A 17,716-nucleotide genomic window follows, 5' to 3' on the forward strand; every position below is an offset into this window, starting at 1 on the left:
ATACTGACAGTACTTACAGAAATTTGCACACTTGTAACTGATAGAATCCTACAGTTTTTTTTTTTAATGTACTTCTATGGCCTCAAGACCTAAATTTAAGATTATCAAGATTCAACTGTACTAATAGCCAAACCTGTTTATATCAGTAGAACTTGTTATAGCATTTAATCAGATCATACAAACTAATGAATTATAAGGAGGAAAAACTTGAGCTTTTTTTAAGCTTTTTATATGAAAATGTTTTGAATGTGATAAAAGATGTGATAAAGTGAGTTACTAAAAAATCAGATGAATGAGCTTAAGTGTACATATTTTAAAAATTAAAATATTCTGCATTTGTAATTTAAGTATTTAATTTTTGTTTGTAATTTAAGTATTCATCTACTTTTTAGGCATTCTGCCTCGAAATCATAGATTCAATTCACTGAAGTTTTGAAAGAAAGGTAATAGAATCCTTCTTAAGCAAACTGTATCTTCTAATACTACAGTCTCACAATTAGGTTTGTTAATGAGTCAACTTATATACTTTAAATTTAAACAAAAATGTCATGTATTCTTATGTAATTTTCATGTTTTCCTTCCTAGTAGCACTTGTAAATTTACTGACAAATTAATCACTTGAACCAATCATGAAGGGTAGGCAAACCTCAAAATAATTATTATGCTAAGACTTGTGCAATCTTAGGATTTTCCTGCTGTTATTGTTTTGTTGTTTGTTTGTTTTTTTGTATTTTTTTCATCCAGTAAAATAGATATGAAATAGGAAACTATCTCAGTCTATACTGAGGTAAATCCCTTTTATAAAAATATTAATTTTCCTCTTTTTTAAACTAAAACCCCTGAAGATCAATTGCAAAGGGCATGGAAATGTTTAAACTTAATGTTTAAACTATGAAAATTATTAAATAAGCAAATGATGAATTTCCATTATGATATCATATTTGCTTATCTTTCCCAGTATGTATAAGATGATTTTTAGATGGATGCATAATTATCTAGATCTAAGCATAGAGAAATAATGCTTACTAAAAAGTAACTGAAAAATAATGTAGTCAGTGATGCAGTAAGTGAAAAATGTAACAACGGAGCAGAACAAATGCCTGTTTTAAGATTCAGTAGTCTATTTCAAGATTCAGGAATAAATGAATAATTGTTATAATAATAAGTTGGAAGCACTTTAACTTCATATAATAAAGTTGAAACCAAATTTGGATGTATGTGGTTTTTAATACATACTTGTTGCCAACAGGATACTGGCTGTAATGTTCTTTTCCACCTTCTGCTTTATTGGAAAGCGTACACATATAATTGTTCTATAAAAAAGAAGAAATAGTATATGCTCTTTTCATTCAACTGTTTCATGCCCCCAAAGCATGATGGGAAAGTTATCTGAAAAGCTCTGGAATGAATGCACTATAAACCATACTACAACTCTATGGATAGTGAAATGACGAAGTACTTTGAGATTGTTAAGCAGAAGTTAGAGGACAAATCCCTTTCAACATTTTGGTTATGGACTTTTTAACTCCCTGGAACATTTGGCTTGAGTTTGACAGCACAGCACACTGCAGAATATCTTATCTCCTTTGTCTGAAACCACTGCAGTCACATTGTCACATTTTGGTTGACTGATTCTCAAGTTATAATTCAGTTTGAGCATGACTTTTGTAGGATAGCTAGCCAGAGGAAGAAGATGGTGATGATGAGGCTCCTGGAAGGGTGAAAGGCTGGTACACCAGTGACAATGAAAGCCTCTGTACAGAAATTTTCAAGCAAAGCCTTCATATAAGAAACAAAATAGTAACCTCCACAGTCATATTACATTTTATTTTCACAAGCAAATAGATAATTTGTTTAGTAAATGTTCCAAGAGGATACTTCATAATGCTGTTTCCAAATTATGACATATGTGTCAGAGGACAGATAAAACTGAGTAACTATATTAGGTCAATAACATTTGATCTATTTCCTTTCTTCTATCATATACAGAGTTTTCTTTGCCAAACCATATATTATAAATATTAAGAGAATTTTTACCAAAATTGCTTTTACTTATTGTGAATTGGGAGCCCTCAACTCCTGACACAAATTTCCTAAAACCCTTGAAAATAGGAGTAGTATGACAATCTTTTGTTTTAACATTTATTCTTTGACTCCAGTTCTTGACACAGAGCTTATAAAGACTTTGTAATTTTCTGAGTGATAGGAGCATCTATTCTGAACTCGTAAATCTCTTGGAATCTCTTGGGTGTTGGAATACTTTCTTTTAATGAGGTGACTCAGGGTGGCTCTTGGATGGGGTCTAGTCACCAGAAAGATCAAGCCATGATTAGAATCTTTGGACGTTCAGCCCCACCCCAACACCATTCTCTAGAGAGAGAAGCTGGACTGGAAATGGAACTTAGTGATAATACCTGCATGATGAAGCCCCCATAAAAGTTCTAGCAGTATCAGATATGGGGACCCTCCAGATTAGTTAACTGTATATACCGGAAGGGTGATGGACCCCAACTCCACAGAGACAGAATCTCTGGCACTTAGGATCCTGTCAGACCTTACTCTATGTATGTCTTCATCTGGCTTTTCATCTGTATCCTTTTTGGGGGGGGGTGCAAGGGGTTTTTATTTCAAACATTTCTGCGTTGCTTGAGGTTTGTGATATCAGGCATGAATTATTTGCAATCGGTACTTAGAGCAGGAGGTTCTATGCTCTCAGGGAAGAAGGTACATGTGCACATATGTGTGTGTGTGTGTGTGTGTGTGTGTGCACGTGATGAGCTGAGTGCACAGAGGAAATACCCCCCCGCGTCAGGGACCACTTCCCAGAGGAAGCAGTATCCTTTAATATATAAAGTATACTTTATATAAAGTATCCTTTATTATATCATAAACTGGTAAAAGTAAGTGTTTCCCTCAGTTCTGTGAGGAAAATAACAATTTTAACAAATTATTGAACCCAAGGAGGATCTCATGAGAACTCTGATTTATACCCAGTAAGTCAGAAGTACAGGTGACAACCTGGGACTTCAGATTAATAAGAAATAATATTTCTTATTATTTCACTATGGGTGATCACTGACTACATATTTTTCAATTACTTTTTAGTAAGTGTTATTTCTCTATGCTTAGATCTAGATAATCATGCATCCATCTAAAAGTTTTTGTGAAATTGCCCTTAACATTTATAATATGTTGTTTAGCAAGGAAATTTCTTTGGAAGATACAATGGGGAAATAGATCCAATGTTAAATTGATTAAATTGGGGACACTTTGTGGGACTCAGCCCTTAATTTGTGGGATCTGATGTTAACTCCATGTAGATGGTGTCAAAATTGAGTTGAATTGTAGGACACCCCACTGGTATCATGTAAAATTGGTAGAGAGGAAAAGAAAAGCAAGCAAGCAAACAAACATATAAAAAACACTAGTTACCAGTGACAAAAATCATTTTCTTGACCAAACTTTAGTCAGGCTCTTGAATCTTTTCCTAAGTCAATCTGTGCAATTCTTTGTAGATTCCAGTTTTAGCAAAAATACTATTAAGTCAGTTTAATAGGAACCCCCTACCCTCTTCAATATCTGATCACCCTTAATACCTGATAAGTTTCCTCATCCTCCACCATCACTCAAACTTGGCTTTAGTCAGAATCTTGTTAGGTTGGTTAAGCAGAATAACCCTTACTCTTGATATTTCCTCTTATAACTTTCCATTCACTGACCTACACCCCTGCTCCTTGGCTATAAATCCCCACTTGCTCATGTTGGTTTTGGATTTGAACCTAATCTTTCTCCCATTGTAAAATCTCATTGCAGTAGTTCCTATTCCTATCAGGACAGTCCTGAATAAAGTTTACGTTACCATCTTTGACAAGCATCACTGAATAATTCCTTCTTTAACTCCAGAGATTCCAGCAGTCCTCTGTATGAGTAGCAAATGAGAAACACGAAGGACTGTATTTTCCTTTACACACTTTCAATAATTAAATTAAATATTTTTTATTCATTTTGGCCTGTAAGTTTAAGACTGTACCAATATAGGCAAATGGGTCATGAAGAATTCTCTATTAAAAGTATTAGTGATTCTGAATCAGTAAAATTCAAGCATTCACATAAGCATTTAAAATACCTAGGAAGGACAGCCCTGGTGGCTCAGCAGTTTGGTGCTGACTTCAGCCCTGGGCCTGATCCTGGAGACCCGGGATCAAGTACTGCGTCAGGATCCCTGCATGGAGCCTGCTTCTCCCTCTGCCTGTGTCTCTGCCTCTCTCTCTCTCTCTCTCTCTCTCTCTCATGAATAAATGAATAAAATCTTAAAAAAAATACCTAGGAAATGTCACTGAAGAAAAATATTATGTATTCTACACATAGTAGACATGAAAACGTTAGGTAACAAAGTTCCAAGCAATTACAACTGGGTTGTTGGTAGGGTGCATGTCTTATAGAGTTATTAAATAACTGACATAGAATCAATTACTTCTGCCATTAGGAGAGATTTTTTTTCTAGGTAACCTCTAAACTATTTTCTTCCTACAACTCTTCTTAACTCACATGCCTCCGACCACAGTCACAGAGCTGGACAAGGGATGCAGAGGAAAGATTTGGCACTAAAGGAACTAATCCATTCCTGGACATCCAGGAAATGGTGAAATTTTGATGAAAGCTTTGTGAAGTACAATGAAACTAATATTTCTGGATCTCTCTAGAATCAAACTAGGAAAAGCAGTAGCTAGAGATTGGGAATGTTATAATGAAGACTCCATTTTAATCTTTGTTAAAAGATAAGCAGCTGACTTTTAACATAGTCATTTCACATGAGATAAAACGAATTGAAATCCAACAAAATCATTAAAAAGAACTCCAATGAATTACTAAAAATAAGTCACCCAAAAGGCAAATGTCAAATGATATGAACTAAATAGTAATAAAAAATGAATATAGTAAAAGGTGTCCAATCATACTAGTAATCAGAAAAATGAGGATGGGACTCTATTGATATATAAATGTACAACCATTAAAAATTATAGTGTAAAAGAAGACAGACAACCCATAGAATGTATTAGAAAGGTTTTGGAGGGGTGCCTGGGTGGCTCAAGAGTTGAACATCTACCTTTGGCTCAGGGCGTGATCCTGGAGTCCCGGGATCAGTCCCGCATGTGGTCCCGCATCGGGCTTCCTGCATGGAACCCGCTTCTCCCTCTGTCTATGTCTCTGTCTCTTTCTGTATCTCTCATGAATAAATAAATACAATCTTAAAAAAAAAAAAAAAGAAAATAAAAGTTTTGGGAAAAATAGAAACTCTCAAACCCTGTTAGAAAGAGGGTAAATTTGTATGAACTATTACACAATGAGACAGAATATCTAAGAGAATTTTAAATGTTTTAAAAATAAAATTAATAAAAACATAACAAAGGGTATAAATTTAAAAGTTATAAACTGTTTTTAATGTGTAAGTAAGCTCTAAATATGTAACCTACATGAATGTTTAGAAATATGCACTAAAAGACTTTTATATGATTGTTTATTTTATCTCTCTTTGTAAAGAAGGACACTGGAAAAAACCAAAAGCACTTCTGATGGTTTATAGCTATATAAAGGGAGGTATATTAATAAAATAAATTATAATATAACTATTAAAATGAATAAATTAATTCTCTTTGTATTATTATGGATATAAATACCTAAATATAAATGATACAATTCCACTATGTAATAATAATTCATGTAAACTTAAAGACGAATATTTCAAAATATTTCATATAATTAGATATTATTAGCAATAAATTTAGAAAGAAAGGGGTGGAAATGGAACAAGAAGAGTATTGGAGGGAATTTCTATTTTTTCCTACTTATTAAAAATAATCCAAAGGGAATATAATACATATTTATATTCACTGATTGTAGCTATTTATGTGATAAGTGGATTATATATGTGTTTTCATTTATTTAAAAAATAAAATAATTATGTCAAATAGTGTAACTTAAAGAAAGATGAAAATCTGAAGAAAATATAGTGAAAGAGAAGACAATTTTAGTTATGCAGATTCACAGAAGAAATTTTTCAGGGTTTGGTAAATCTAGTATGCATAGAAATATTTACTATGGGGATCCCTGGGCGGCGCAGCGGTTTGGCGCCTGCCTTTGGCCCAGGGCGCGATCCCGGAGACCCGGGATCGAATCCCACGTCGGGCTCCCGGCACATGGAGCCTGCTTCTCCCTCTGCCTGTGTCTCTGCCTCTCTCTCTCTCTCTGTGACTATCATAAAATTAAAAAAAAAAGAAATATTTACTATGTTGTAGAAAAATAGCATGACCATCCAAAACTAGCAATATGCATTTTTAACTTCTTAATGTTGTACATCATTTTATAATTCATCCTCTTAGTCTACTCATAAAGAGAAGAGCTTTTATACACTGTTGGCTATTAAATATTTAAAATACTATTTGTTTAACCATAACTACACATTTCAAGTCTTTAATATGGAAATAGAGTTATTAATAGGAATTTTTAATCAAATTTTGCTTTGATTTTAAACATTAAGGTTACAAAATGTGTGCAATAAGAATATATATGTAAGAAGTAGCTATAGTGTTATTTAATAAATCAAACTATCTTATTCAATTTCTGAAATAGAATTTTTGTTAATTATTTCAATCCAAGGATGAATTTTAAATTTTAAATTGTCTCAAACAGCTTGTATGTTCTAGAGTTATTCAGCAACATAACTTTTAATATGAAGTGTAAATGCCAGTTTAATGTTATAATATATTTACCAAATTTCTAAGGCTTAGTATTGCAAAGTAAGACAAAGACTGATGAATTACATTGTATTTGTCTTCATATAAAAAGAAAAGATTTCCTACAACTCCCTTCTTGCCCTAAGACACTGTCAGTAAATCAATTATATTAATATATTTATGATGTAAAACTCTGAAGAATAACAGCTGAAGAACATCATTGACTCTTCTGTCCATCATCTTGACTTTTTAAAGTGACCAATTATTGAAAAAGGAAAAATATCACAGAAGTAAAGTGGCTTTTTTAAAAAATTAAAGTGTATCTTATTTAACCCAGTATGTCCAAAATATTGACATTTCAACATGTAATTAATATAAAGTAACTAATGATATATTTTACATTCTTTTTTTCATAATAACTTCAAATTCTGGTGTGTATTTGACACTTAAAGCACACCTCAATTCAAACCAGCCACATTTCAAGTGTTCAATAGCCAAACTGTCCAGTGGCTGCCATATTGGACAGCACAGGTCTGGATTTAAGAAATCAGTAGAGGAAATAACATGAATTAAATTTAATAGTGCTGAGGCTGAGAAATTTCAATCCAATTAACACAGTTTGTGCTAACGATGAGAAATCAGTATGTTATGTACTAGATTTAATGACAGAGACTTATTTTATTATTCTTTTGATCAGCTTAGAGCAATTCTGTAGGAAGGAAATGCAGAAAAAGTGATATTACAAAAAATCTAAATTGTAGTTAAGGATGGATATAGGATATGTTTCAGGGGATGTACCAAACAAGACAGAATTCAAAAATATTGTGAGATAGAATCAATATCAAGAATGATTTATAGGACATGTGGGAAATTATAATTTAAGCCTTTTTTATTTGTGTCAGTTCATCTATCTCCACCTCAAGTTCTTTTGAACACATACATTTCCCATACTGATTTGCTGAGGATCAACTTCAGTATTCTAGGGAACTGGAAGATATACTTTCTGTGTTTATACAAAAGACAATGAATTAAGATAGTCAAATTTTGTTTGGAAGGAAAATAATAATTTACTTTTATACTTTTTATATTGAGATATTTGTATTAGACTGAACCCAAAATCTCTAGTATATTTCATTGAACATATCCTTAATTGGTCAAATGTTAAAAATGGAATATCTATAGTCATCATTCTTTCTTAATCTCATTTCATTTTCCTTCCATTTGACCATTTTTGACATTTGGTATCATTTATTCATTACTGAGGTAGAAAATGTTATAAATCAGACACATGCAATTTTTTTTTTCTGGTAACTGATATGCAGGGGACTGGGAGTAGAATGAGTACCTTCTTTTCATAGGATTTATTTATTTATTTGAGAAAGAAAGGGAGAGAGAGCAGGGGGCATGGGGCAGAGAAAGAGGGAGAGAGAGAATCTCAAGCAAACTCTAAAGCTGAACACAGAGCCTAATGCAGGGCTTGATCGCAAGACCCTGAGATCATGACCCTAGCTAAAGTCAAGAGGTGGATGCCTAACCAACTGAGCCACTCAGGCAACCCTGAGTGCCTTCTGTTTTTATTATTATTATTAAATTAAAAGTTGAGATATATCATTGTGTACTGGTATAGGTTGCATAAAAAGTCTGTGAGGGGCACCTGGATGGTGCAGTTGAGAAGTACACTTTTGGTTTCCTCTCAGGTTGTGATCTCAGGGTCCTGAGATCAAGCCCTACTAGGACTAAAAGTTCAGCACAGATTCTACTTGAGATTTTCTCTACCTCTGCCTCTCCCATTTGTGCTCTCTGTCTCTAAAATAAATTATTAAAAAAAAAAAAGTCGATGAGGTTTCAGAGTCTTTGTCGGTCCCACAACAACACTTTGAAAAAAGCAAAAAGCAAACATACCAAAAGTGGCCTAAATAGTTAATTCATCCCTAGAAATAATTGTTTATGCCATAAAAAAAAATAAAATAAAACCAGCCCTATTACTCTACCTATAACTCATTGCAAACAAAGAATTAATTTGCCAGAGTCAATGGCCACCATGTGAAAGAACAGAGATTATGGATTTAACTCTACATGGTAAGGTTACCACAGATTGAATGGAAGCAAACCTGACCAATTAAATCCTCTTATCTGTAAAGTGTAAATGGTGTGTGAACAAAGAAAATCTGAATCTCTTCTCATGTTGCTTCCCCAATTGACACCAACTCATCAGATTCCTATAAAGCCTAGGTGCTTGTCAATTTCAGTATGCAGTCCACAGTGTCTGTGGTATAAAAGTACTACCACATCTTTTATATATTTCTATAGAATATACTCACCAAAGGGAATCCACACATTTCGTTTTGCTTGCAAATTTTTAAAGCTTAACTAATAACTATGGATTGCCAGATATAAGGACACCTTTCCATTGTCATTTTTATAAATGTATACCTGTGATTTAATGTTTTATAGACTTTTTTCTCTTTTCTCTATATTGAGTTGGAAATATTTTGATCGGTTAAGGCAGGAGAAAGTATCATGGTAAAGTTGTCTTTTGCAAATCTATTCTGTTTTCATGACATGCACTGCATTATTTTTGAGGTAGTACTGTGGATAAGAGTTGAGTTCTGAAGCCAAACAGATTTTAGTTTGAAACCCAGTTCTTCCCTTTACTCATAGTGAGATCCAGGACAGTTTGTGTAATGCCTCTGAAAATTGGTTTCTTAGGAAAAAAAAAAATGAAGAAATCATACCAGGTCACAGAAATAATATATTTAAAACACTTAGGAGCTTCTGAAATATAGTAATTCTCCAAACAAATGATGGTACTTATTATTATTAATAGAAAGACTGAAAGTAACTACAAGATGAAAAATATCACCTTGGAAAATTGAAAATGAGAATCATAAGAAAATAAGAAAGACAAGTAGGTTAGAAGCATTTGCATTCAGAGAAAAACAAATTGATAAGATCTAAAAATGTTAAATACTTATGCTGACTGTATTACTTGCTTCTGTAAATAATTATTCCCTGCAAGTCTCAAGGCATCTCTCCTAATCAATACCACCCCTCCTTGGGGCAGCAACTCAGTGACGTACTCCTATAACACCAGGGCTTCATGCTGCTTTGTGATTAATCAGAAAGACAAAAATTAAATGATTATTTTCTTACTTTAAGGGGCCACAATAAGAATGAGATTATGTCATATACTGTCTTGTTTCAGTAATAGTGTCAGATCCACACTGAACCATCCTGCCCTCTTGCTCTGTTACCCTAGGGTCTAACTTATTTAGGCAAGTTTTGCCTACTCTAAGTAGCATCCAGCTGCCTTCCAATACGCATTTGAATAGTCATACATTTCCATTAGTTTTCTGGTCCCATTTAATCACTGGAAGATAGTTCCTGAAAAAAAAAGTCATTAACTATCACACCCTAGGGGGTCTCTGGGTTGCACAATCAGTTAATCATCAGACTCTTGGTCTCAGCTCAGGTCAGGATCTCAGGGTCCTGGGATTAAGTCCTGCATCAGGCTCCATGCTTGGTGGGAAGTCTGCTTGAGATTCTCTCTCTCTTTCTCTCTCTCTCTCTCTCTCTCTCTCTCTCTCTTTCTCTCCCTCTCTCCCTCTGCCCTTCCCACTGGTGTTATGTGTGTTTGTGTCTCTCTAAAAGAACAACAAAAGAAAATCACACTTCAGCACTGTGTGATGTTAATATTACAACAAATATTAATTTAATGAATGATGAGCAAGAGAAGTTCTATCTTGGTGAATCAGCCAGATACAAATACCCCACTGCTAAAACATAAAGTATGAAACATAAAACACGTAGTGCCATCACAAACTGTTTAACCTTATAGTGAATGGAGATTCGTTTCAGGAAAAATAATGCTTATAGCTGCCATTATTCTGAGTACTCTGTGGAGCAGCAACATTCAGTGTGATCTATGACTCAGTATCCAACCACAAACTATTAGCATTCTACGTAACTTTACTACATAAATTTAGAGCAATCTATTAGAAACTTTAATAGCAATTTGATAAAGTATGTTATGTCTGTTGAATGTAATAAAATGGATTCATAGCTTTATATTTTTGTTTTATTTTAATATTATAGTAATATACCTTTTATATCCTTGTCAAAGAGTTTGAAAATAATTGGGGGGAAAAAAAACACCTGATCGTTCACACAGTTTGTGAAGAACTAAAATACAGTTCTGCTATTCAAAGTACAATGTTTAGAGTAACAGTTTTAGCATCGCCTGGGAGCCTGTCAGAAATACGGGATCTCAGGCCCCAACCCCGACCTACTGAATCCAAATCTGTACTTTAACAAATCTCTAGGTAATTCGTATGTACATTGAATTTTAGCAACTATTTTATAATTAACGTACAAGAAATACTTAGTTGTACAATTTGGTAAATTTTAGCACATTTATGTAATAGTAAAACCATCACCACAGTGAAGATACCAATATACCCATCAATCCCAAAAGTTTCCTTTGTCCTTTTATAATCACTTCATCTTGCTGTTCGCTTTTTCTGCCTCATTTTTAGGCAACCAATTCTGTCCTGTCACTGTAGAGTATTTTTCATTTTCTAGAAATTTGTGAAATTGAATTATACATTGTTCAGTCTCTTTTGTGTGGTTTTATTCATTCAACAATTATTTTGTGATTCATGAACATTGTTACATATATCACTGGTAAGTGTGTTTTTATTGCTATTCTATTCCATATAGTATTCTATTACATGGACATACCACAGTTTATCAATTTCCCTGTTGATAGACATTGGTTTGTTTCCAATTTTGGAGCTCTTACAAATAAAGTTGATGTTAATATTTATATACAAGCTTCTGTATGGACATATATCTTATTTTCTCTTTCACAAATACCTAGCGGTGCAATGCTTCAACCATATGATTGGTATATGTTTAACTTATTAAGAACTCTCAAATTATCATTGTACTATTTTACATTCCTACCAATATTATATTAGAGTTCCAGTAACTCCACTTTCTTGTCAGCATAGGGCATGATCAGTCTCTCCTGTTCAGCATTCTAATAGGTGTTTGTGTCATTTCATTCTGTTTTTCATTTGCTTTTCTCTAATAAATAGTGTCATGGAGCATGTTTTCTTTAGCTAATTTGCATCTGTATGTCGCATTTGGTGAGATAACTATTAAAACCTTTTGCCCATTTTTATTTGGTTGTTTGATTTTATTGGGTTTTAAAACTTACATATTTGGGTAAAGCAATCTTATCAGCTTTATAATTCAAAAATTTTTCTCACATTCTTTTATAGCGTCATTCTTTCAACAGAGACTTTCTTAAAAAGATTATTTATTTATTTGATGTATATAGAGAAAAGGCACAAGCAGGAGGAGAGGCAGGCAGAGGAAGCAAGAAGCAGGCTCCCTGCTGAATAGGGACCTCGATGTGGGGCTGAATCCCAGGACCCTGGGACCATGACCCGAACCTAAGGCCTAACCAATTGAGCCACCCATGTGCCCCTTAATAGTGACTTTCATCATGCTTTTTTTTTTTTAATGTATCATGTTTTCATTAGCATATCTAAAACATATCCTCCTAATTCAGGTCATGAACATTTTTTCTTATGCCTTTTTCTAGAAGTTTTATAGCTTTAGTTCTTAAATTTAGGATTCAGGTTAATTCTAAAGTAATTTCTACACATAATGGGAAATTAGAGTTTGGTTTTTTTTTTTTTTTTTTTTTTTTTGCTTTTATTTTTGTTTTGCATATATATCCTATTGTACTAGCATCATTTGCTGAAAAGACTCGACTTTACTACTGGTCTTTCCATATCTTCATTAAAAATCCATTGTCCAAATATAAGTGGGTCTATTTCTGGAATCTCTATTCTGCTCCTTTGATTTACACATCTATTTTGCTATGAATACTACAACCTTTGGGTAACTGTAGCTTTATAAGTCTTGAAATTAGGTAGTGCTATTCTTTAAACTTTGTTCTCCTTCAAAGTTATTTTGTCCATTCTAGATTCTTTGTATATTATATGAACTTTACAGTCAGACTGTCAACTTTTACCAAAAATACCTGCATGGATTTTGATTGGTGATGCACTGATTTTTTTTATTATTATTTTAGGAAAATTGATATCCTACCTATATTGAATCCTCCAAACTATGAACATGTTTTGACTTTCAGTTCATTTAACAATCCTATAACTTCTGTCAGTAATATTTTGTACTACTCAATGTGAAGGCTCATATTTTTTAGTTTTGATTTATCTCTAAGTATTTTACATTTTGCATATGATGTTAAAATGGAAATACTTTATTAATTCAATTTCCAATTGTTTATTGAAAGTTGAAAAACATTATAGTGATTTATTTTTTTTTTTTGGTATACCAATCTCATATCCAGCAACTCTGATAAACAAACTGATGAGTTCTAGTAACATTTTAGTAGATTCTTCCATCTTTACAGATATGGATGATGACATTATCGAATCAAGTAGTCTAGTTTTCTATTCATTCCATCTAATGTATTTTTAATTTCATTTATTGTGTTCATCTCTGATTCATTTTCTTTTTATCTCCGTGTTAAGGGTTTCACTGATATCCTCTGTTCTTTTCTCGAGTCCAGTGTTTGTCTTATGATCACTACTTTAAATTCTCCATCTAGCATATTACTTATGTCTGTTTCACCTAAGTCTCTAGCTATGATTTTGTCCTGTTATATCATTTGGGACATATTCTGTCTCCTCATTTTGTGTCTGTTTCTGTGTAAACTGCCCTTTCATTCTTAATATAAAGCCCACTTGGCCATGATAAATTATCCTTTTTACACATTTTTGGATTTGATAATATAATTTTGTTTAGGATATTTATATATTTTTCATGAAAGATATTGGTTTGTCGTTTTCTTTGCTTATAATGACTTTGTCTAGTTTTGGCATCAGAATAATGGTAGTTTCATGCATCAGACTAATGGTAGCTTCATACAATGTACTAGAAAATAAGCCCTCTTTTTTCAATCTTTGTAGAAGAAATTGTACTGAATTTATACTATTTTTTCATGAAATATTTGGTAGAGTTCACCAGCAAAGTTATGTAATTTTGGATCATACATACACACAAATAGATATATTATTATAGGAACTTTAAAGATTCCAAATAACCAAAATAATCTTGAAAGCTACAAGGACTTTGACTTCACCTTACATCTTAAAAACCATTAAAAAGAAAAAAAAAAAAAGGAAGGAAGGAAAGAAAACCAATGGAGAAGAAATGAAATAATCAATGTCACAGAGGACAATAAACTAAAAAACAGGAAACAATAGAGAAAAAATCTATAAAATCAAATCTAGTTCTTTAAGAATACCACAGGAAAAAAAAATCATTATTTTGCATGTGGGTATATTGTTTCAATTTTTATGGTTACCTGGATTCACTCAAGATCCTGTATCAATTTTAGGAGTTTTTTTCATTTCTGCAATGTTATCATGAACTAATCAAAAGTATATGATAAACAAATTAAAATTATTTAATGAGTTTTCTTAGACATTGAAACTGCATCCAACTTCAAAAGAACCATGAGGCAAAGAAAAAAGATATCTAAATATGTTTGCTTTATAGTATGTCAGATGGGAGATTGAGGAACAAAAATAATCTGAGCTGATAAAGTTAATAAAATATCTTTCCTTCTTTTCTGGAGCAAGATCCGTAACTATGCCAATTTGAAGATCAGTGACAATTGGAGAAAAATAAGTGAGGGTTGAATGTATAAAACGTGTTATGTTGACTTAAAGCACTTTAAAATGTAGACCCTTCCTTTTGATAATAAGATCATATTTTACTTCGTGCATCTGAGCAAATAAATATACAGAAATCAGCATACCCTAGCAATTACCAACCTTACTAGTATCATACATTTTCCACTGCTCCTGTCTTTCTCTGTCATTGGGTAATATAATTACTGTACTGGATGTTCTTTATTTTCTGCAAAGTTATTCTTCATCCTGTGCCTTGTAATGCAGTTGAAAATATGTTGATAAATTGAAAAATGCTTCAGTGTAAAATGAATACATCCTAACTTGCTTATTTTTAAGAGCAAATAAAAATATTTTTTCAATAACATTATTTCTATCTGTGTGTTTGCCTATACTGATTGTTTTTAATTATAAAAATAAAGAGATTCAATCAAAATAAAAATTAGAAACAAAAATTCAATGTGAAGATGAAGTTTAATTCTATTCTTTCATTAGTAGTTCTATATATGCTTGTAATCATAATAGTAATCATTTTAATGAATTTTTGAGGAAGTTAAATTTCTGTAACTTGAGAACTTGACACATTTGCATTTGTTCCTATTCTGGAAACTCATAATGTTGAAGATGTATTGAAGAGTAATTTCGTTAACTTTTAAATTCAACCAGATATGCCCTCAAACCATTTGAGACAGATGGATTGTCAATAAATATTTAATAGTTCTTCTTTTCTCAATTTTTTTTTGAAATTTAGTATCTACCAGAAGAAAAAATGAAGTGTTTGGACCATTATATCTAATACTCCTTTCCAGTGATCTTTCTAATAACCACAATCTGTTACCTTATTGTAGGGGAGGCAAAATGGATAAAATTGAGATTGTCTCACCATTAACATGAATGTATTTTACTTTAATGCAAAATGGGGTAACTAGTTGCCCAGAACATACACATAAATAATTTAAAATAATATCTAAATTGCAAAGTCAGTTTCTGTGATGCAGCCATTTCAAAATGCCCAATTTTGAGGTTAATATTTCCATATAGAGTAGCAGAAGGTCAGATCATTAAGAAAGTAATATAATTCGGGAAGAATTAGTCAATTCTTAAGAGGATGTGGAATTTATCTCTTTTTCAACTAGGAAAGAACATAACCAAAAGAAAGAAAAATAGCATTTCAGCAGTACTAGAAAGTGAAAGAGGTTTTTGAATTGGAGACTAAATAAATTCTAAACCAGTTCCCTTCCTCAAAAACACAACTAGACAGGATAGTCCCTGTCTTAAATAAACAAAATGTAAGATTAATCACTCAATCTGTGCTTCCATAACTGTTTCTCCCACCCATTCATCATCAAACCTAGTGAATCATAGATGAAAATAAAGTATAAATCTATATATAAAATTAGTAGATATATAGTATAGATATATAATATATATTCACACACATTTTTACATACATTTAAAATGTGGGTTATTTCATTACTGTGAACATCACAGACACCTGGAAAGAGGATTTAAAGTCACAAATAGTATATTTATATTTTTATTTATTTTTTTTATATTTTATTTATTTATTCATGAGAGACACAGAGAGAGAGGTAGAGTCACAGATAGAGGGAGAAGCAGGCTTCCCGCAAGGAGCCCAATGCAGGAATCAATCCCGTATTCCAAGATCATGCCCTGAGCCAAAGGCAGATGCTAAACTACTGAGCCACCATGCATCCCTACTTCACTTTTTCTTAATGACTTGAGACTGATGGTAAGTATGTGTCACTGAAGGTAAAGGAGATAGACATTCCTGTTTTTATGCTTGTGTGTGGTCTCCAGATTTATTTTGAGGTACACTGGAAGACCCACTTTGACCTATTTCTTATTGCTTTAATGAAAAAATGCTCACCTCAAGCTGCCAGTCCTAACGATAGTAAGATATCAGGTTCTGACTCATTCTACCCTAGGAAAATTCTACATTTTGAAATATATCAGAGTTTAACTTAGTCAAGGACATGGATTCCCTTCATGCTAAGCCTCTGTAGCACCATCACAGAGAAGAAGCCAGAGAATAAGTTATACCACAACATGAAAAAAAATACTATCAAATGAATATTGGTTGGAATTTACAGAAATGTTCAAATACCCAAAAGTAGAAGTGATCCTATGATTGATTTCTCACTTAACAACTTGTAGCAAACTTTGTGACCCTAATAAGCAATGTGAATATTTTGAGATTATGTCTTTTAAATAAGGGGACCTGTAAGACTCCCTGCTCTGCAATCAGTTCATGGGTTGATTTGGTTATATGGATTTGTACATATGGAATTGATTTTGTCATATGGATTATAACAGAATCCTGATAAAAGCCAGGATGCATATATACAGAGATAGATAAATCTGTCATATATATATATTTTATTTGTGTATATATATATATATATATATATATATATATATATATATATAGTGTGTATGTGTGTGTGTGTATAAAGGGGGAGGGAGGCACACATCTTCTTCATTGCAAACCTAACTCTACAATGCATCATGTTCACCTGTAACTTTATTTGTTGATATGATTCCTGCTAGACATATGTACAATATTATTATCCCTTCAAATTTGATCAACTTTCTCCAGGTGATATATTTAAGAATATAAGGTCAATATATGTTGTTTTAAACTTATACTGAGATTAGTGTTAAAAGTGGCTCACAAATCATTTTATAAAGAAAACAAAACTAACATTTTGAAGAAGTTATGCACGTATATGAGTCTGTAAGAATATGTGTGTGACTCGATGTGTAGTGGCAAAGTATTTCATGTGCTATTTTTTTATTTAACAAAAAAAATTTTCTAAGAAAAAAGAGAAAATAAAATGTATTATATATCTCCAGCACTTGCATTCTATGATATTATAAAACAACAGTAATCCTGAATTCACATGTAACTTCAATCTTTAAAACTTGTCCCCAAAATACTATAATTTTGAGTCTCCAAAATTCTTCATAATTTGCAAATGTATCCTCCATTTTCAGGGTATAATTAATTTGCAGACAACAATATGAATAATACTATATATAGTCGTTCTCATATCTAGGTTGCAGGGTTTCTTTTCTTTTAGTTCCTGTAGCTCTTGGTCACACCATTTGGAAGAATGAAGAGGTAGACCAAGTGAAGAGTGATCTGCAGCAAAATTTACTGAGCGATTGTACAAAACTCCCAGAAGACGGTTGCCACAGGAGTTTCTAAATCTAGGGAGTTTTGTG

The sequence above is a fragment of the Nyctereutes procyonoides genome, unplaced genomic scaffold (genome assembly GCF_905146905.1).
Source record: "Nyctereutes procyonoides isolate TBG_1078 unplaced genomic scaffold, NYPRO_anot_genome, whole genome shotgun sequence".
Classification (NCBI taxonomy): Eukaryota; Metazoa; Chordata; class Mammalia; order Carnivora; family Canidae; genus Nyctereutes; species Nyctereutes procyonoides.